Source organism: Coturnix japonica, chromosome 6 (assembly GCF_001577835.2).
Source record: "Coturnix japonica isolate 7356 chromosome 6, Coturnix japonica 2.1, whole genome shotgun sequence".
Classification (NCBI taxonomy): Eukaryota; Metazoa; Chordata; class Aves; order Galliformes; family Phasianidae; genus Coturnix; species Coturnix japonica.
Window position 1 is genome coordinate 25860460 of NC_029521.1, and position 23232 is coordinate 25883691.

A 23232-nucleotide genomic window follows, 5' to 3' on the forward strand; every position below is an offset into this window, starting at 1 on the left:
TTGAAATAAAATTGCTGTCTTTGTTGCTAACTAACCAAATGCTGTGAGTCTCGTGATTCATAATGGACAGTGCTAGGATAAATCTGAAGTTGAGCTCACTTTTAAAAACCTCCTGTCAGTCACACTGGAGCTGCTCACAGTAGCGGTCCATTGAACCGCAGCAGTCTTCAGATTCATTCTTTAAGCACTGGCAAAGGCAAAGCTTTTCCATCTCCTTCCTTGGCAAGTGCCCATAGCACACCATGGCATCCAGAAAACGGAACATGGTGACCTTAGTTAGAAAGATCTGTGAAAGAAAGAAAAAAAAAGCTTCACTAGGAATTGGTGCTCAGACCTCCTGCCTCTTTCTTACCTGACTGCATCCCGGATTCTTCTTGACCCAGTAAACCTTTAAAAAACAACCAGATGTGTTGTTATTCCGTAGTGTTATCTATACTAGACCTGGTTAATAACACGTGTAATGGTGCCCTGGAAAGGAGCCAGGAGCCCATGTGAGCTGTACTAGTTGCAATATGCTCAGGTACAGCTACTGAGGCCACGTGGGGAAGTTCAGAAGCTAGTCAGCTTCTTTGGAACTAGTCAGCATAAAATGCATTTAACTCCTCTAAAAGTAAAGTTATAAATCCACGCTCCTGCAGGCAGCCATACTCAGAGAAGGGAAAATTATGCTGGAAAGCAAAGGCTCTGTAGCAGCTGTGGGAAGCAGCGTGCAAATAATAACAGACACGCTGCCCGTGAGATGCTGCAGCAGAAGGGGATGTTCACTAACTACAGGAAAAAAATTCTCCCATGGTATCAACAAGATCAAAACAACGATACTATAATCCAGCTTTTCAAAAGATGGCACAGAGTTCTTAGTAGAAAAAGCAAAATAGGAAAAATTAAGTGCTACGAGGCTTGAGGAGAGAGACTCCAAACTGTTGATCTTTTTTAATTGAGAAAACAGGAAGCAAATTATTGGATTATGTTAATTTCACAGGAGAAAATCCTTGGTACTTGAGGGCTTTTTGGCTTAGTGGAAAAGACTCAACCAGAATCCGTGTCTGCAACCAGAAGCTGAACATGAAGGCTACAAATAGGATTATACATCAATAAATGCATCCATTTTGAGTAACACAGAGGTGTTATTTAAGTCTTCAGAGTTCTGGGCTGACCTTGATTTCAAATAGCCCCACTTTAAGACAGAGCAGTTTTGCCAGTGCTTTGAATTGTAGCATCCTTCCTTGGGCTGCCCGTTGGCTTCCCTTCAGCCACAGGTTTCATTCCAAACTCCCCATCCCTTTGCTTATATCACCCTCTCTGTTCCCAAACCAATCTTTCATACAGCACTGTAGTATGATTTGCAAAAGATCCATTGTATAGAGTTGCACTGTGCCAAGACACCAGGCATCTTCATCTTGCAACAATGTTCTGTCTGTTGTGCGCTGCCAGAACAGAGCATAAAATCTCTTTGATTTCCACAGAGACAGTAAAGCAATTCTTCCATTATTTTATTTATTTATTCAAATTAAAGCATTATGGGTCAAAAACATTTCCCTTCCATAATTTCAATATTGCAGCTTCAGCATTGTTCTTATTCACTTTGAACTAGGTCAAGTTACAGTACCTTGAAAAGCAAGCATTTAAAGCATGTCTTTGTTACAGACCCTCTTGGTTGCAATAGCAGGTAGGATGAAAGCCACACTGACATGGTGTTAATGAATCATTAATTGCCAGACAAGCTTACTTTTTTTCGAGTTAGCAGACAACAGAGAAATTAACTCTTGCTGAATTTGCTAATGGATGTCCCTGTGCTCTAAAAGGACTTCACATCTCCAGAAGAGCTTCCTTGGATCATGAATTCAGTTCATTGTTTCCAAGTTATTTTAAATAAGAGATAGCCCATTTTACCCATACTATTCTGTGTAGTAATGTCTATATCATGATTTGACAGCTGATGCAGTAAACCATTAAGACCATAAAAAGCTTGGACAGGCAATACAAGCATCCAACATGGGATTTCACAATGTTTACATAGAGATTAGGTAGTTATTGCTTCCTGTATAAGAGAAGGAGAAGCAGGATTGTACTTTGAACATAAATAGCCAGTCTGTTGTAGCACTTCAACAGTATCACTTCTTTGTTAAATCAGGAAGCTAAGGCTGAATGTGTTAAACTTGTCTAGTTCCCAAGTAGTACCAGCACTGGGATGGGGGAGAAAACCCTGGATTAGGTCATTTCCTGATGTAAAACCCATGTCAGTGAATGACATCATAGCTATCCATATCCTTGTGGAGGGGAAAATTCAGATGGATTCACCACTGTCTTTAGGTTTTAGCCTTCTCTACCTCTTCTTCCAAGACCTGGAATAGTTTTAATCACCGATTGTACATGGTTTTGAGAACCACAGCTGATTACTGCTAGGGAAAGACTAGAGGCACTTTAGAAAGTGGGATTAAAATTCAGGTTCTTGTTCAAGTGGAGCAGTGATTTAAGCTGGGTATCATTATACACAGTTCTATACTATTTTACACATGAACTATTCTATATATGCAACAATAAGTGCATCATTTCTGGAAGTTACACTAAATTAAGGCAACACATGGCTGCAAACAAAAGACAAATACTGGAATATAAATACATATATAAGACACATGGTAATTTCTTCATGCTGAGTTTAGCTCTGGTGGGACATCAGAGAGAACAGCATGTTAGCTTCTAATGGCACGCTTCAAATGGAAGCACAGGCCAACTAAGAAGACTTGGCAAGAAAAAATGAGGGTGAATTTGGGGAGATTATTTGCTGTAGATGAAACTGAGAGGAAAAAAAAGTTATATATAGTAATAGACTACTTCAAAATTGTTTATAACCTGTTCTCAGTAATCATTGGATTGGAGAATTTGTGCAGGTTTTATACTGTAAGGAGGGAGACAAGGGGATGAGTATTAAAAAAGGGTTTTCTTAGTGAAAGCACTGAAACAGGCTACAAGCAAGAGGGAAAGCAAAGTCTCCAGAAATTTCTAATGGGACTATATGACCCATATGCTCTGCCACCCTGATAAGGTCTGTGGGTGATGGGGCTGAGAACAAAATATCACACCTCTGTGTCTGGTTCCCGTCATCTACACCAAAGCTAATATCATGAAAAGATCTTTCTAGCATTTCACAATTTCTTATCTCCATGCAGATTTGCACAGACATGTGAACCAGTGATTGCCTCTAAGTTATGAGAGGGATAGGAGACAGAACTAGAGCTGAATGATAGCAGCTCTTCCCTGCTGAAGATTAAGATCATCGAGTCCAAACCCAACCCATCCCCACTAACCACATCTCTCTGTGCCATGTCTCCATAGTTCTTGAAAGCCTCCATGGTCGGTGACTACCCCAGCTTGCTGGGCAGCCTGTGCTGTTTTATTACCTCTCTTTCCAAGAAGAAATGTTTCTTAATATCCAATCTGAACCTCCTCTGGTACAACTTGAGGTCATTACTTCCAATTCTATGAGAAAGAAGGGAGCATGGACCTTCTGTGACTGTCACTGCATTCTCTCAGTCTCCTCTAGAGACATGACATCCATCCATCCCTGCAAAGCCTAAATGAATTCTTGTCATGGCACTGCTGAGGAGAGCTGCCCTGTGGATACTACTGTGGCTACAGGCTGAAGTTACCCTCAGGGCACGACTGCAGCCATATGTTAATCACTTTACAGCAGACATGTTTCAGGGGAACACAGAGAGAATAGGGACAAGGAAAAATAAACTACACAATCACTGCATAGATAAGCAATTATTAATAATCTCCACTAAAAATGAAATGAGAATAGCTATTTGAGTACGTAATTGACACGATGAATAAGACTAAGCAGATAATCTGCTGAAATAATGTATATTTTTTCATCAAACAAATCAGTGCTGAATAACGGCTAGCATAATGTATCTGGGTAAATATGAGCATTTCATGTTCCCCTAAGATGACAAGTAACTAATCAGCACACATTCAAAGCAAAGTACAACTATGATTACAAATAAAAACCCCAGATAATATGGATTCATTTGAAAAACATAACCATTTGATTAGAGATAAAGGCATGATCTTTCCTAGTTCCTCCCTCCTAGGATGGCAGTCATGCCTATGCACAAAAAAAGGCACAAACTGATTGGAGAATAAATTAGAAGATTAAGTATTTAACATGGCATTTTAAAATACTTTGTGTTGTAATTAACAATGCTGCAAATTGAATTTACAGCTATAAAGGATAACTAGGCAAATTACAGCAACCTGCCCTTCGTAGTGGTACACCCTGCTTTATGGATGCTCACTTCACATAATTTGGATGAAATAGGCGCTCCCCTTATCTATAAGGACAGACAGGTGGTGACGTTCTCCCACTGAGATGTGAACACCTGCCAACGAATGCAAAGACACAAATTTAGAGAAAGCAAATAGCTCAGAAGTGATTCACTATGTTCCCACCCACAAAACAAGAGATCTCATTTGCTCCCAGCCTGTCAGGGACAAGTAACATGCTTTCGGAAAGCAAGAAAGTGACTCAGTCTCCAGAGCTCTCTCCTGATGTATGGAACCCGGCTTCACCAGTATTACACTGGGGAGGCTGTAATAACCTCCAGTAGTTATTGCAGTTTCTCTTATGCACTTCTCTGAAGTATTTCCCTGGTGTATTCCATCACTCTTTAGACAAAATGGACCATTAGAGCAGAGATTTAGGTATGCATGAGGATATTGTGGCAATAAACTTTTTGTTGTGCTCTACAGCATCACAAATACTCTTTTGAATATCATAGAAACACAGAATATCCCAAGCTGGAAGAAACCCACCAGGGTTTTATGGGCTCCTGAAGTTCAGCAAGGGAAAGTGCAACATCGTGCATTATGGAGGAGCAACCCCACACACTAGTACCTGCTGGGCACCATCCAGCTGGAAAGTAGGTCTCCAGAGAAGGCTCTGAGGATCACACTGAACACCAAGTAAAACATGAGCAAGCAATGAGCCCTTGCCACAGAAGGGGCTGATGGTGTCCTGGGCTGAATCAGGAGTGGAGTGCAGAAGTTCAAGTTCTGAGACCTCTAAACAGTTGCAGTATTTTACCTGACGGTCTGTGTAATGACAGTAAATGACAATAGAAAACAAGCTACCTTTCTATCCTAGGAAGTGTGATCTACCAGCTTGGATGAAAAAAATATAAATCTTAGTCACAAAATCTTCGGCAAGTATCTTTGTGCCCATACATTGACTGCTGAACAAGGACAGAATTAGATTTCAGCAAGCACAGATGTTTACCATGAGAGAAATCATAAGGAAAGAACACACCAAAAGCTAATGAAGTGTCTCTGAATAAGAGTTATTCCATACTAAGTTACTCAAGGAGTTGATAATGCTGTTTTAGACCTTGTTCGTTGGTAAACAGCTAACCTCATGTCAGGCAAAATAAAATCAGTTAGTTAGAAACTTACATTACTATACAACAGTCAAGGTCCCTTGGTACTGATCATAGACATGTTAATAACCCTTTCATTATGCACAGCTTTTGAATTCAATACCACTGTTGTTTTGCTTGCATCCTTATTACAGTGCACTGAAAAGTTACTTTCATAATTAATTTCTCCAGGAAGAACAATTCATTTCACTTACAAGCAATTTTGCAGCTTATGAGAAATAACCCAATGCCCTGCTTCCTCAATGCACTTTCCATCAAGTATTTATGTGCAACTGGAGCCACTCTGCCTCCCTCTCTCTCTCTCTTTCTCATCTCCTCTCTGCTGAACTTTACATAGACCTCAACAGTAGTTGATGCTTTTGTTCCCACTGCAGACTTGACCATTTTCTGGTGCCTGCACTACCTCCATTTTCACTACATAATTAGGGTCAGATGCTAGTTCTGTGAATTAAAGATCATTTGGGCTCTCCTTCCAACAAGCCCTTCTACTCCCTTCTTGAAAAACAAAGCTGTCACATGCATTCTTTAGATGGTGTTGGATTACATTACACCACTTGACCTCACTTGCTATGCTAAGATAATTATGCCAGGTATTTTGCTGATAAAAATCACCAGGGCTTTAATGTATGCTATAGAGCTCTATTAATTCACTCCAGTAGAAAAATCAGGCAATTTGTAAGAATTTAGGGCCAGAGACAGTACTTCAAGTTGACATAAGGGTTTTCACCAAGTTAACTAGCATGTCTGGAAGTCCTTCAACAAGACAGAAATAAAGGGACCAAGGAACAAGAAAATTTACATCCATAGAGCTATCAGGCAAACTTTCTCCCACATACCCAACCACTCATCATCACGTGGAAAAGAAATCTACATCCTTTCCAACAGGGTTAATTTTTGCTGATATGCCATACCATGGGGCAGCTGCTATAATATCCTCAAGCACTGTTACTGGCAATGCTATATACTGAGAGAACTGCGTAATGGATCAAATCCATTCTTTTGCAATAGAAGTCCTAAGAAGTTTGTTCTGGGACTGAGCCTAGCCCAGAGTGTTTGTTGGCATGGAAGAGGACTCTCCCTGCTATTGGCACCTATGCGGAACAGCTCATTCCTCAGAGCCCTCAGCCACCCAAATGAACTTGTTGCATGAGCTGGATGGAGCCCATGGTTTGCTCTGTAACTTCTCAGTCTCACATGACCTTTCCAGATCTGCAGCAAGAGGTTATTGTAAGCTCTTACTTGGAGTCCAAAGCTGCAAACAGAATGTGAACAGGGGAACCATGGCCCTGTGCAGAGCACTTTAGCCAGCAGACCATGACACTGACTATACTATCCCCATCCAAACAGAAGAACTCCTTAGAGTGAACAGTTGGTGTAAAAACCTTGCTCAGCATGCTAAGATTAGTTCTTATTAACCACTTGGTTTTAAAGTTATTAATTTCAATCTATTTTAACAAAGTGAAGTCTACAGCATTCCTTGGGTCATAGCATTCTATTTATATCACCAGAAGTAACGTGTATCATTTACTCACTGTCAGCACTTTTATTTGGTATATAGACTCCGCACAACAGCTTATTAAGGTGGATGGAAAATCCTGCATTAGCTGCATCTCTAGGTCTGATCAAAAGATTCAGGGCATTAGTTACACTTGTTAAACCAGCTTCTTTTCTGCATATCACATACATGCTTACTCATGTATAATAAATTATCATAGAACTGCACAAAAACACTGTTTTAATGCAAAAATGGAGGAAGGCTGAGAAAAAAAAACTACATCATTCCAAACAAGTGCAATGCAGTAATCTAATAAAGCAGTGTTATCGCAAGGTGAGTTGTTTTGTTTCAGCCGAGTGCTTGAAATGCAATCTAATGTCTCTGTGGAAATGGCTGAAAGAAACAACAGATGTCTCAAATTTTTGCCTTTCACGTCTTATTAAAATCAAGAGAAGATAGAAGGGCAAAAGAGGGGTTAATAATTTTTCCTTTCTCTATAAGTTCCTATGAACACCACCTACAATAACATGTGGCAATAACTGAAAGATAAAAAACAATATAGATGATGATAAGCATTAATAAGTCAAAAGGTTCCTCAAGAACATTATTCCTAAGGAAAAAAGGTAGAAAGAAGCAGAAAAATTGTACTAACTGCTTGTCTGAATAGAGCAGCACTGTCCCTACAGCCTTCGGCATAGCCATCTTGTATTATTCTCCCCCAAAAGCACTCAGCTGAGAAATTCAGAATGAGATGCTTGTGATCTGATTTGTACTGGATACTCCTGACTTGCTTGTCTCATTCAGATGTGGATCAGAGGCCACAGCTGCACGTCCCTGATCTGCAGGGATGGGAAAACTGTTCCCCAAGTAGGGCTTGAGCTACTTCAAGCTTCAAGTTGAATGTTTGCAGCAGAGCTTTCCGCTACCATTGTCTGAGATGGAGACATCTACTTTCATCAACTCACCATGTTGTCTTGCAAGTGAATGAGCAACTATTGCCATTGTTGACTGTTTGCTCAACAGGAAATATTAGAACTCGCTTCACACTGCATTGATAGACACTTACACCACATGCTAGAATGCCAAGCAACCCCCATATCCCTACCTCTATTATTTTTTCCTTTTGCTGCTTAAGGAAGATAAGGATATAATTTACACTGGCCATACGAAGCAACTCCTGATAAGGTGAAAATGCTTTGAGAAAGCTTACATGCAAAACACAACCCAAGTGATGCGGGCAGCACAATGCAGGACGTGCTGCAGGGCCCGCAGTGCCATTCCCACGGTGGCTCCTGCAGGATGCTGCTTCCATCACCGCTACTGCACACTCGTAGGCAAAGGGCCAAGCATTAAACTCTGAATCATCAGCAGCTGCATACAGAAGCACTCAACAAAGCATTAAGGAAGGGATGCTGTTTGCCAGAGATCAGGCCATTCTGTCGTATAAGCCACTTAAAGATGACATGCAGAAGTCTGTCTGAGATAACTAAATCACCCTGCTTCTGCATTCCTGAGCTGAAGTTCTGGAGAGGAGATCACACAAAAGAGCTTAGCTTTGATCTTAAAAACGTTATGCTTCAAATAAAGAAACTGAAGAGACAGCATCCACTTCATTTCCTGGTTGTTTGAAGGCCTAGACCTAAATGTGTAGACATTGATGGGCTGTGCTGATGCTAAGTGCCTCTGAAAATTGAGGAGAACAAAACAAAATAAAACCAGCTTTTGCACCATTCAGTGAATGATCTCATAGGTAACGCTAAAGGCTGTAAACACCGACAAGGGTTGGGTTGGTGGGCATTGTACTGCAGCCAGACATCACAGTGGGCCACATAACTATTTAAAAACCCTGTAATACACTAATTACTTTTTTTTTTGACACTTCCTACAAAGGTACTTCACTGTTTACGTACAGATGAATAGGAATCAAAACATTTCTGTACATGCTGAAACTGCTTTCAGACTAAACAAAAAACAGGCCTCTTTGTGCCAGGTATATGTTATTATAAGGGGTAGCTTATCTTTGTTTCTATCATTGCCATAAAAATTCAATGATTTAGGCTAAAGTTATCAGGGTCACGTTCTTGCCTAACGCCACATTTTCACATTTCATTATTTATATTACCACTGATTTTAGATAAATTAAAAAAATACTCTCACCTGGCTGAGAAGCTCTATCATCTTGCCATCGTTCTTAAGAGCCAACCAGGGATACACTGGCCACACAGATTGCTTCTTCCAAAGCAGAAGACAGGCAGGGAAGGGACAGGGATGTTCCTATCTGCCTATCCTTCCTTCTTCTAGGCATTAATATTCTGAAACTTCAGAAGCGGCATCCTGAAGCATAACTTCTAGCATTATTCAACTCTGAAAAGCTTGTGAGTTTGTTGCCACAGTAGGTCTGGATTGTCTTACCACATACTATCAAAGACGATCCTGTTCTTTGAGCTAAGATTATTGCTTGCATTGTCTGAGAGACTTCATGTTGTTTTGTTGACAATGTAATTCCATTTTCCCCACACTGAGTGTAAAGTTTTCTAGAGCACAGGGAGTTCAGATCTAGTTTAAGGACTGAGTTCACAGCACAGAACTTCCTCATGGCAGTCAGCAGATGTACACATGAATTATAAGTAAGACTTAAAATACATCAGGTGTTACAGTTTATTCAAGCACTCTTCAAAACAAAGCATGCCAGCTCAAGCAATCCCAGATAAAACAAGAAATTACCACCTGGCCACTGACAGGAAACTCACCCTGTTGCCTAGCACACTTCAGAAGTAATACCAGAAGGGGGCTCAACCCTACAAGAGCTGCTTGACCCCAGGTGTGGTGCCACATGCCCCAGTGTGGAAAGAAGGATGATGAAGATCTGAGCCTTAATACCACCTCATCTTCTATGTGGATAGCACCCACCCTGGCTACAGAAGGGAACAGCCTCATCTCCCACTGCTGGCTACTCTGCAGGGCTGCTGTCTGGAAGAACGCTCAGTGCTTTTCTGTATATATTGACCCAAAGCTTCCTCTCATTTTCATTCTCCATTTGGATTTTAGATATGATAACCTCAGACTTAGTAGTCAGGGAGATCACGTGTTCATTGACTCTGAACCATCCAGGAGATGCAACCAGAACACAGTGTAATGGATGCATCCCCTTTCATTTTATGTAATACACATCTGGAGTAGAACATCTGCAAGGCTGCCACTGCAAAGCAGTAATCTCTGCTGCAAGAGGTTTACACAGCTCAGTAACATCAGTGAAGCTGCTCTGGTCTCTGCCAGGAAGCATCTAATTAGAGAAAAGCCTAAAGGATTGTGATTTCCAGACAAAAACAAAAAACAACCTGAGCATTTGCCCACCCAAAGTCTGCTAAGACCTCTAGGTAATATTCTAAAGACAAATGCAAAATTATCACCCTTACAAGGAGCTTAACTTAGGCACTCAGCATAGCAAATAAAAGATTTGGGTCAGAGTGCCCTAAACAAAGGATCTAATCTCCACAATTCCTCAGGGGAGCAGGAATTTACAGTGGCAGGTGTGGGAGAAAGGAAGTGAAAGGGGGAATGCAGCCAAAGGGGAAATGACCCCTGTTAGCAGGAGCTGGTACAGCATGCATCCCTGTCAACAGCCATAGGGTTGAGCAGGGGGAGATGCAGAGCTGCCTCATTCTCTGCTGTCACTGCAGTCATAAAATGGCTTAGGCTGGAGGGGACCTTTAAGATCATCCTGTTCTAACTCTCCTACCACAGGCAGGATTACCAGGCACTAGATCAAGTGCCTAGAGCTCCAACCAACCCGGCCTTGAATGCCTCCATGGATGGGGCATCTGCAGTCTTTCTGGACACTGTTCTAACACCTCACCATCCTCTGAGTAAAAAATTTCTTCCCAACATCTAACCTAAATCTCCCCTCTTCTAGTTTAAAGGTGTTTAAAGAAAAACATTCTGCCACTATCAGACCACATAAAAAGTCAGTCCCAGTTCTGTTTGTAAGCTCTCCCTGCATACTGCAAGGCCTCAATGGTGTCTCTTTGGAGTCTTCTCCAAGCTAAACAAGCCAGTCAGGCTGTCCCTTCTCATGGCACTAGACTACTGGGGCAGGGCATCCTTCTGTACAGTAGCATCTTGGACCAGCTTCAAAGTCTGCAGCCTAACTGTTCAAATGGGCATAGCATAATCTTGCACTAAAAATGTTACACTGACACATCCTGGCTCTGGGTCCCACGCTGGATGAACTGACCTACAGCCACAATAGATTTCACAACAACAAAAAGTATAAAAGCCCTGCTGTTCCTCCCAGCAAATACAAACACACACGTGCACATGCACACATGGCTATGAGCCTGCCTGGAAGTGGAAAAGCCAAGGACACGCAGCCTTCAGTGAGCAGCAGATTTCTTTGGAACAAATGCTTGGCAAGAATATACTTTTATATTTTACTTCCTATAGCACATCAAGACTAGCATCTGTTTTACTAGCACACGCTCATTAAGCTGGTAAAGGCAACATTCTGGCATGGTTAGTGAGAAACAGGTTTTTGTGTATTGCGTGGATCATAGTCCATCTTGACTAACAGGTCTGAACAGCATGTTCTACACCATCAAAGCATCACTTGACTTATAAAAATAAACTAGGTGTATTTTGTAGAAGTGAGAACAGATTCCCTAACAAAACTTGCAGGCAATAGCCTTGAAACAGACAGCTTGCTAAGGTCAGAGCTGCTGGTCCCAGAGCACCCATCCAGTAGGCTCTGGTGTAAGCAAGACAGCAGGCCCAAAGCCCACCCAGATCTGATAAAAGCCCTTAGCATAGTGGTGAGATAGTCCCTACTCTTACTCTTCCTGCTGAAGAATAATACGCTGCAGTTAAAGGCCATTGCAAACTGTTCCACCCACAACTCACATCTAAATTTAGCAGCACTGACAGATGCAAATGCCTTTCTAGAATTTTATTTGCTATTGACATCAGCAAATAAACCTTGACCCAATCTGAGCTGACAGCCTAAAGATGAACAGTTTGGTATTTGAAATTCTATCTCCTCTTACACCATTGCACCAGAACACATTCCCACACAACCTGAGCTACTAAAAGCCAGCTGCACTTTCAATATAGATTTTCTTATTCTGCTGCTTCTAATGCTCCACAGCTTTTGTTTCTAGGCTGTACAGTTAGTATCTGAGTAATGCTTTCAAAACATGTCTTTACTTATGAGTTCCAAGCTAAGAACAAACCGGCTTTGTCAAACATCAGAAAAATCATCCTCTCATCAAGTGCACAGGAGAAAAATACCTTTTGAACACTCAGTGCTCTCCTGTCTAACACAAAGCCAACCACCCCACTGTAGTGCTACAGGCTCAGGGTGTCTGCAGATGGTCAAACAGCGCAAGTTAGAAGCGGAACTGATGCAGGGGGAAACTCAAGCAAAAGGTCAGATTGTATCACAGGAATGAGAGTTCAACAAGGCAGACAATATTGAGCAGTGTAATAAGAATCAGCCTTCTAGTGTGTACTTTGTCTCCCCCTGCCTTCCTGCCCTCTTCATTTCTCTCACCTGCTCAGCGGATTAAAAGCATGACAGTGATCTGGGGGGCTACTCTGGTTGTGATGCCCACCCTTTGGAGTTGGGGCAGGGATTCCCCACCCAGAATTGTTTGGGGTTGCATTCAATAACCAGTGTTTGCTTTACAGTGGCACCTATCCAGCTCTCACTGAGCCCTATGCTCATCATCCTACCTGTCATAAAAATGCCTGGAGACAGTATGTAGCAATTACGCCTCTCCACCCACATCCACCTCCAAAAAAAAGAGAAATCTTCAATAGATTACAAGAATAGAAATCTGCAGAAAGGAAGCACTACCAGTACTGTCATTAAATAACCTCTGTTGCTGTTTTTCACAACTCCTATTGCCCATCAGCAGCCCTCAGGCTCAAGGCTCTGGGCCTTTTGTCCTTGCTTTGGCACGTTCAACATGTGGAATTCATCACCCTTGTAAGGGTAACATTTGCTTTTTACTGCGTAGGAATTCTACAAAGCATTGTTATCATTGCTCCAAGAGAGGAGAGCCATCAGCATGAATCACAGATGAACTGAGAGAAGATTTTCAGGATTAATAGGTCTGAAACATTTCTGACAGATCAGTTAAAAGATGCATTAAGGTAGAGCATAACACTCATGAAGCCCAAGAATTGCTTTTCTTTCCTTGACTTCTACCCACTGGAGCAAATCCTGAGCTGCTGAATCAGCTTCTTGACATACTTGTTCAGGAATAACTGGAAAAGATTAGTAAAAATACAGAACTTTATTGCAGTTTTTGTGATGCATCTTAACGTTATTACTAGAGTCACTCTTCACCATTACTCCACAGAATTGCTCTGTACTCTGGGGAACCAAAAGCAACATACGTTTTAGTTTAATTCTTACACAAGATACAAGTGGTCATCAACTTGGAAAACTATCTCCAGGGAACAACAACAACAGCCAGCACTACTTTCTATTGGACTAAAATTAACAAGATAACTGCAATATAGGATGATGATAGAGAGTCTGCCATTGAGATATTTGTATTTTAATAACTACAATTGCCTTCCCTCTGTGTTTTAATACAGTTCAGAAGAGAATTTTAAAGCAGAGAGAGGTACTGGACACCCTGGGAGAAGCACCATCGAGACAAACCCTCAGCCAAGGTACCAGCCTGGCCAGCAGCAATGAAGGACCTGTTTCATCTGCCAGGCACTGGAGTAATGGGGGAAGATCTGGGCTCTCAGTCCCCATCTCATGAGCCTCTCCTCTGAGCTGTCTGAAGAGACTGGAGAAAAGCAGCCAACCCACCATGTCTGGTGTGCAGGTAGCATCTTGCCAGACCTGGGGACTAACGCATTAACTAAAGGGTGGACTCTGTGCCAAAGCCTCCTTAGCTAAACCACTCCAAAGTGCCTTAATTAGGGTAATTTCATGTGTCCTCTACTATCAGTAACTACTCACGTACGAGTAGGACTTCATAGCTTTTCATCCTCCTTTGCTCCTACAGGCTACACAGTCAGGCTTGAGATGGTCAAGCTGACGTTGCCTCATCTCCCCTAAATAACACCATTTATCCTATGCAGATGAGTTTAGTTTTATGGCATCATGGTATCCTTACACACATACAAGACTGCATTGACTAATACTTCAGCCAATATCCCATACATACAGTTCAAAGTGAACTACACAACTGATTCATACTGGAGGATGATCTATTATCTGTCTTGGGAACAAACGTATGTGCTACATAAACGCACTTAGCTGCCAAATACAAACTGGATTATGGCTTTATTCTTACATAAATAAAACACTGACTCCTCACATAATGGTAAATATGAACAATGTTTAAAGGACCTAAAGTACATGATGAGCAGTCTCAACCATTTTACTAAAGCAAATGTAATAATAGAGGAAGATAGGGGTCTTAGAAAAATATTGTAATGAAAATGGCATTCAGAAATCCATTAGCAAGTGACTGCTTCATTACAGCACTAGGAAAGTATTTTAAATGTAAGCAAAGATCTTTGCTTTTAAAATCCTTAATGAAGATGTGAAGTATTAAAAGCCACTGGGAAGTCTTAGAAAACGAAAACAAGACCATGAAACAAAGCTAACACCTTGGTTCATAATGGATTACAAGTCGATACTGTTGTTCCTGCATACATTACTGCACGCTGCCATTATCCAAGTGAATGATACTAGAAAACTCACCTACATTTTTTCCTTGGCCTCCTTATTTCCAGGAAGATTCACTTCATTTGTTGATCTCTCTGTTGGGTGCTATAGTAATGGATGAAACGTGACCATTTAATTAAATTGCCTTTTATTAAGGTAAACAAAACACATGCAGGTAAACTCTCAGAGCACTAAGAAAATAGACACAGGGAAAAGAAAAAAAATGGTAAGGGGAGTACTTGTAGAGGATTAGATTTTGAAACCTAGATATAGTACGTACTTTTGGCAGGAAATACAATGTAATTTCTAGAGGCAAAGCTCCAACCACTCCAAAGGAGAAAACAGGTATTTACTAGGTGCAGAAGCTCCTAGCTGGGAACAGGGATCTTATGTCCCACAACATTTGGGGTTCAAGGCCTCCCAGCACAGGTAGTGAAGGCACTGTCCTTTAAAGGCTTCCCAAAGCACCTTGCAGAAGAAGGGAGAATTTTCCCTAGAGATGTACAATTCAGACAGAACCTGTGATTTATTTTTTTTTATATGGCTGCAGTGTTTTTGACAAGCGCTTACCTTCTGTCATTTTGTTGTCAAGTATGGCACTGAAGAGCTCTGAGGAAGGCAAGGGCAGTGCTTCACTGTGAACAACCATCCAGCAGCACTGCTTACTCTGCCACACCAAGGAAAAGATGATGCCCTAGAAGTTGCAGACCCCTGTAGCTTACCCTTTGCCTAGAGATCAAGTGAGGAAAACCAAGCTGAATACTCATTTTTTTTTAAATGTAAGTCACAGTTGCAGGCAGGCTCTGTCTGCAGCACACAGCTGGGCAAGTTGTAAAAAGCAGTTACTCACCCAACAACTAAAAATTAACTGCTTGGTAAGACTTGAACCCTAGGACCTCTACAATAGGAAATAAAATCCCTGGAAATAATCAGGTCTAAGAGAGCCCCCCAAGGTCTCACCTTTAGCTGTCATTCCATCAGAAGGCCAACATGCCTCTGCCCTCCCAGGTCGCTCATCTGACACAAGCAGCATCTGCCCCTGTTTTACACTTTTTGAGTAGGTATGCAAGGAGCACAGCCTCCCTGCACCTGCTTGCACTGCAGAAAAGGGTAACATTCAGCCCTAAATTGAAGTAATCTGTCTTTGAGCTCTCAATTATCTTAGATACAACTAAGTACATGTTTCTAAGGTGAGCGAAGCTAATGTAAGTACATACAGCTGCAGAATGGATGAGTAGTTCTTTTCCTTATGCTTGATCAAAAAGAAAAGCCAGAGTCTCAAGTATAACAAAGTTGATGTATTATGGCATTAACGAATTGGGTCTTGCATTTGAATACAAGAGACTGCAGCAGACATTCAGGGTTGCAGAAAATACCAATCATGTGCTCCACAGCTTAATTAGTGGTGTACTAATATATAAGTGCTGATTGATTTTATAAGATAACATAATGATTTCATACACTGTAGCTATTCTAAAGCAATGCACTGTTTTGCTCCTGTCAATAACCAGCAGTTACTGGTTATTGATTGTTCCCTCCCTGCACATGAGGCCAGTCAGCCAAAGGCCTATCTGGGAGTCAGTCACATGACTAATTTTTAGATAGTAAGCAAGAAGCCCTTGAATATGCTACTTCAGTTTTAGGAATGTTAGCATGCATTTCTTTGGAGATATAATGTCCAGTTAGTTTTGCCATTTTGTTTGTTACTTCAGTTTAATTTAACAGCCCAGATTCCCAGGTCAGGATAGGCAAAAAGCCCTTTTTCTCACACCAAAGATACCTGCACACATCCAATCTGACCAGATCCTCCAGTACTCAGGAAACCTGAGCTGCAGTAGATGCCCTGTCCAGCCCTGTGCATCATCTCTTACCACACCTTTCATATTATTACCAGCCTCCCTTTGGGGACCAGATAGACACTGCTCACACTTACCTAGTTGCCAGCCCATGCAGATGATAAGCCAAAGGTTAGGTGGAATTTAGCTACCTATTAATTGCACCAACCTTAGCATATAGCTTAAACAGCTTTTCTCTCTTAAGGCTTTTTTTCCATACATGCTCAACTTTTCCATTCTCAGCCTGATAAGGTGAGCAAACAAAGCCATCAGCCTCCCTGAATGATAGGCTTCCTGTTCCCCAATCTTCTCTACCCCCTGGCACACTTGTTCTACTCCTCTCCTCCTTTCCAGCACGTAGGTAACTGCTTCCTTAGCAGCCACTCAAGCACAGTATCCCATGAGCTCCACATAGACACCATAACCAGTAAGCTCTTGACAGCTGTGTTCCACTAGGATTACAGTGGCACAAAGCATAGGATTTTATCTTCACACCTACTTTCCAGAAAGGTACTGCTTGTTTAGAACCTAAATGTTTTTATACAAAAAATTGCTTATATGAAATAAATTAATGCATAAACTAAATCACTCAGTAGTTGAGATAGAAGATCAGGAAACACACACCGGTAATGCAAGGTCAAACAAAAACCAAACACACAAGTCACAAACCTGAAGAACACTCACACCAAGTTGATATGAACTGAAGGAAAACACTCTCCCCCATGGGGCTGTTTTAAATACCAGCACTCAGCAGAGTACCCACAGGTGCAGTTAGGAGCCAGGGAAGGTTCTTTCTTCCCCAGTAATTGGTAGGTGGCCTCAGCTGGGGCAGCCCTGCTCCCAGTTAAGGAGCCCCATGCCCATCCATCTAGGAAAACAGCCACCTGAGAACAGTGGGGTTCTGCATACCTCTTTGCAACAGCTGTAAGAGCTTCAGTTCTAGAGCTCCTGTTTTTCACACCTGTGTCACACTATTAGCTCCTTTTGTTGGTTTTTCTTTTTTTTTTTTTTTTTCCCCCTCCCCTTTTTTAGATTGTTGTTCTCTTCACGTACTAGACAGGGCTGGTTTTATTAGGAATACTGTTAGTTTGTCAGCTACTGATGGTTTCTCATAGGAAATATGTTACAATGCCTATATGTATATCAGTAAACAAAAGAGATCCAAGGGAAATCAGTATTCCTGAAGACAAGGGGCTCAGACTGGCTTGTATCCTTGCTGCTTATGGACCTTTTCATTTCAGTGGCCCTACTACTTTTTGGTGGTGGCAGGAAGGATCCATAGTTTCAAAACATGCTTATTTATAAGATTTAATGATTTTCCCATCGTGCTGCTTCTCCTGCAAACACTGGTAAAACCAGAGCTGTGCTTGTTCTAACTCTGTAGTACCAAAGAGCTGGGATTTCTGTGTAAAACCTTGGGCCCAAAAGAACTACAGGCCAAGAAAGCCACAGTGACATTGGTGGAACCATTCTGGATGCTGCCTGTTGTGGCTCTGGCCAGATATTACCACATCGCCAGAGAATCTGATGTTGCACCCTTAAATATCTTCTATATTTTTAGTATTTTCTTTGGAAAGAAAATAATAAAGCTTTAAAACTGCTAAAATATTGTCGGACTTGTCTGACTGTGTGTAATTTCGAAGCATTTGTTCCAGGCACACTACAATTTTTGCCATTTAGTGATTACCTTTAAATTCTGTGAAGCCTTTTCTCGTGTGCCCTTGTGTAGTGCTTTGGGAGATTGTCTGATGTGAAAAGCACTATTACACGTTGAACTGATTATTGTTGTTTGTTGCTGTTAACACAGACAAGAAACCCTCCTGGCAGGGAAACAACTTCTTTGCTAATAAGTATTCATAATTTGTATCTCAGCAAAAGATGTAAACATATATTATCATTAAATAGGCTGTAATTTTAATTGCCTATAAATGTTATTAATTCTGATTGTGATTATTCAATAGGTAATAAAGATAAAGGCTGTCAAAATTAATTAAGTACATATTCATTAAATTCAAGGTAGCTTCAGTTTCTTTATTGCACAAATACAATTAACACTTAATCTGAATCTCAGTAAGTTACATAATCATGTGACTCAAAATAAAGGGAGGATACAACCTTGGCCTTTTACTTTTTACATGGGAAAACATTAATGATGCTGACATTGGAGACAATTAGACAGTGTCGGCCAATTGTTTTTAGTCAGCTTTCTCTCACATCTGTGGTGTCTACAAGCAAGAAGGGCCATTGTTTCTGCAGGCCTCCGTCGCGCTTTGGCTCTTTGTGCTAACCGTCAATCTCTTGCTGAATATCAAAGCTGTGAGGAAATTAGAACAGACCAGCTCTACTGCACCACACTAAAGCTTAGCAGGGTGCATCCACTATGCTACTAATTAGGCAGTGGCCAACAAAATAACCTGTCAATGTGTGCTTGCCATTTCCCACACACCTGCATTTCATACACTAATAAGCGTACAGCCAGAGAGAGAAAGGGATAACTGCTGAAGTGTGAAAAATGAACAAAATATAACAATGTTTCTCTCCCCACCTATACTACTACCAATTACCATTTAACATTAGGTAGAATCAACATGTCGGAAGAAATACAATACAGTATCTGAAACTAAAGAGGGGGTAGGACGGGGCAAAGCCACACATAGAGTGTATTAATGTTTGCTGCAGAACACCACACTGTGGAATCTCTCATTATTTATTTGAGCTGGGAGGCTGAAAATGATCGTGATTAGGGTTTTTCTACCCACGTCAACTGGGGGAAAAATCCATATTTTAGCTACATACCAAAAATGAATGTATAAACACCATATCAAATGGCACCCAGCGCTCTTCTAACACACCCCATCCTTCACACACATCACTGCAGCTAAGCCAGCACAGAGTGGGCTCATGGTCTCCCTCTTATTTGCTTTCCTTTATCTGATTGCAGGCCTCTCAGAAACTTTGTGCACCATCTTTCCAGAGTGAGATTCCTTCCTTTTAGCCATATCAATCAGGATGTTGGTTCCAGGTTGCCTGGAAGTCATGCAATTTTTTCCTGTCATGAATCTTCTCCCTACAAAACATGTGGTTAGAAAACTTCTAGAAATGACTTTTCATTCCGAGGGATAAAAATATGCAAAACTGCACTGCTATTACTGTTATGAAAGGGTGAGGTTGAATGCTTATGCTGTGATTACAAATATTGTATTTGAGAAAGACTCATCCTCTACAAACAGAAATCAGTCTCATTACAATCTTTATAACATAGTATCGCTTAGAATTCACAAAACTCCCACTTACAAACCTTTGTAAATTACTGGGTCTTGTACAATAGTAATTCACACACCATATATTTCCTTCCCTTTCCTCGGCTTTAATGCCTGGCCAGATTGCAAGAGTGATGATTTAGAAGTGATAGGTGCTGAAAACAAAGCAGGGCATGAGTAAAGATATTAAGTCAGGTGCAAAATACCCAAGGCCAAGCTAAGAAGTCCATTACCTCTTCTGAGGATCTGGCTCAGCTGAATTCAATGGTTCAGGCTTTGAGTCCTTTTTCTTCCCCTCTGCACTAACTGAAGGGGTGGAAATGCAAATTTACTTGCGTAAAACACGGAGATTCCCTTGTAGGTCTCCTTCCCACTCCATCCTGATGTATGTAGTTGAATTTGCTTTTTATGTATATATTTTTTCCTATAGGCTTGAGCTTTGGTGGATCAAGTGGCTGAATAACAGAATTCCCCCTAGAAAGCACCGAGATGGATGCCTCTCACTCCCGAGCAGCCGCCCTGCCAACCGCCTTTAATGTATAGCTGATTTTAAAAGAAGAAATGAAAACTAGAAGGGCCGATGCAACGTGTGGATTTAGCTGTTTTCCTCTACAAGAAAAATCACTCCATCTCAATATGTAGGAGAAATGACTATATTGTTGCGCTATCCTTGATGGAAATCATACAATAAAGGCCAATATTCAAATGGTATTTGTTAGATACTTTTGAACACCACTCTGCCTTTCATTAGACTTCATCCAGGAGCAGCATTTTCAATTATAAATAAAAACTTTCTCCGCCTCTTCCCACTTGAGCTCAAGTACAGAAGGCCCCTATTTAAAATGCAGCTCCCGAGCAGGCCACCAGGCCGCCTGTTCAGCTGCCAGTGGCTTTTGTGTACAAAGATGTTAATTGGTCCTAATCCCCTCCTAGAAGCTGTTTTGGTAGCCTGACCTGGCACCCCAAAGGACACCTTGGTGTGAAAAACTAAAGGGCCCATTCAAAAGAGAGTGAAAAGCGGCACTGAGCATTCCAACACATTTTAATTTCAGGAATTAAAAAAAAAAGGGAGGGTGTAGCTAGAGGGCTGTGGCAGCGGGGGGACAGCACACAACATCCTCCTGGTTCCGAGCCGGGTGTACAAAGCAGGAGGAGCAGTGAAGTAAGCTCAGCACACATCCCTTCCACACAAAAAGCTGTGGGCTGCATGTGTGTCAGCCCCACGTTTGGATTTTCTTCTTCCATGTTGGCATTGCCAGTGCACAGACCGCATCTGGCAAGGCTGGGGGCCGTGGAAGGAGAAACCCAAACACAGTGTGAGGGTTCAACATGGCTTCTCCCATTGCCTGGGGGGAGCTGCACAAGGCTAGTCTGAAAAAGGGCCCCAAATGTCCTCTCCATCACCCAAGCGGAGTGGCACAAGCCCAAGTCAAATCATGCTTCCCTCTGCTTTCCACTTGCCCTTTCTGAGCCACAAATAAGCATCCAGAGTATGAAGTCGAGAAGACATTGCTATTAGGCACTTTCAGAGCAGCTGGAGGGGGGAGTGGAAGAAGAAATGAGGGAGGAAAAATGGAGGAAAAAAAAAATAGCTATTACTGCAATCTTATAATCAAACCTGCAGAAGAAATGTTAGGTGTAAACAATCCCCCTTAGGACGCTATAAAATGCTATCTGTTCAGCATGCCATTGTACAAAGTGTACATTTACAGCTTGGGTGGTAAATTATGCTAATAGAATGCACAAACCTCAACCGCGAGGTTTTGAATTTTTTGACACAGTTCACAGATCAACTTCATAGGTCAAAGGAGTTTGCCTCCCACAGCCTGATAAAGCAGAAAGATATCAAGTGTGCGTATTATAATAATTTCGCTGAACGCAAGTTTTTAGACAGAATACATTTGGTATATTTTCATCTGTGCATTTGTTCGTAATGAATCTTTTTCATTAGAGATTGCTCTAGGCAAGGGCAAAACACTTAGGAGTCTTTTCATGGAAGTGTTTCAAGGTGTTAAATGTAAAAACCTGGTAATAAAAGCTTCTATAGAACATGAGTGTACACAGAAAAGAAAATACAGTAGCAATTCTTGCACCAAAGGACAACGACTTTTCCATGAGCATTTGCAATGCAAGAAAAAACTTGAGGCATATAAAATGATAGATCCCTTAACCAGCAAACTTGTTTAAAGAACAAGGACTTGTAGTTAGAAATGCAAGGTGAGACAAAGGCACAACGGTTGCACTAATTGTGTAAAACCAACCAACGCTTCAGAATACAATGTGCTGAAGAAATGCTGAGTACCCATTTGGACATAGCAGCAAAAAATATCTCTGATGTTGGAAGGTCTGCAAATGAGGTCGTCAGCATCTTCCATGCTTGTGTTTTGAGAAACGAGTGTTTTTTTTAATGCCAAATAAAGAAATGGTAGAAGTTCGGATTTGGTCATTTGTGGTTATCTCATGGTGCATTTTCAAAATGAATGGCTGATTCATCACTATCATCATCTCTGTGCCAAATGCTTTAGAATGTTGAGGTAAGGAATATATATTGGGAACAGCGCAGGACCACTAAAGTACCATAAGAGATGGGTGGAAAAGATGGTCAGGCTGAATATATTTTTTTTCTTGTAAGCTGACAATGAAGTGAATGGAAGTACCAAAAATTAATTGCCAATGTTGAGGTACCGTCAGTGTATTTGTCACCATGAGGCACAGGCACATATGCCAATAATGTTGGATGTTTTATGGGATTATTTCTCTTTTAATTCACTTCTTCGTGGCACAAAGGCAAGAAGAAGGAATTTGGAGTGATTGTGGAGCAGGATGTTGATGGGTGCAGCTACCACATACTGTCTTGTGATGTACCTGGAGAGCTGCCTACAAGCACAAGTTATCTGTCCCCAGAAAAAAGAGGCATATTTGAGACATTCCAACAAAAAAAAGTCCTTGTTATAAAGCAAGCCTGAAGACAGCAAAACAGATGGAATGCACTGAGTGAGTAATACTGCTGTGACCCCACCTGTGCCTCCCACAGCCCTTGCAGGGCTCTTGAGATGCATGGGATCCAGAGCGGAAGATGAAGTTTATAGCAAAGAAAAGGCTTGCCCTGAAAAACAGACTGGATAATTATAAAAAAGAGAGAGAGAGAGAGAGAGAGAGAGAGAGAGAAATCCACATTTTACTTATTTCCAGAGTGAGGAAAAAGTAACTGCTCCAAAGCACCAAGCAGCTCTTGGTTTTCCTTGGTCTTTCAGGTGAAGCTTGTGGTCTACTACCTGTCCAAGATACACAAAGCCATGCCTTCCCATCGCTATTACTGCACTTAAAAAAAAAAAAACAGGGAGAGAAGTGGCCTCTGAACACCACTCTGGTGTCCTTGGGGAGGTGAGTGCATAGTGTGTAGGTTGAACTTTTTTTTCCTCCCCATTCCAATCATTTCCCTTCACTCCCCCTCACAGTCACAGCTCCAGTGGTATTTCAATCCAGTTAATGTATGTGTGTTGTAAATGTCACTGGG

General features: G+C 41.4%; 1 long non-coding RNA gene across 2 annotated transcripts; it reads right to left on the bottom strand.

Annotated features, from left to right (window-relative positions):
* Window positions 1-2677: 2677 nt before the first annotated feature.
* Window positions 2678-17156, bottom strand: LOC107316165. Of its 2 annotated transcripts, none has more exons than XR_004307833.1 (4): window positions 17125-17156; window positions 15191-15349; window positions 14661-14725; window positions 2678-4382 (listed from the first exon to the last, which is right to left on the bottom strand). It is a non-coding gene; the product is annotated as an uncharacterized LOC107316165 (long non-coding RNA). The 2 variants fall into 2 exon arrangements; XR_001556205.2 differs by having other exon boundaries at window positions 14657-14725.
* Between the last annotated feature and the right edge of the window lie 6076 nt (window positions 17157-23232).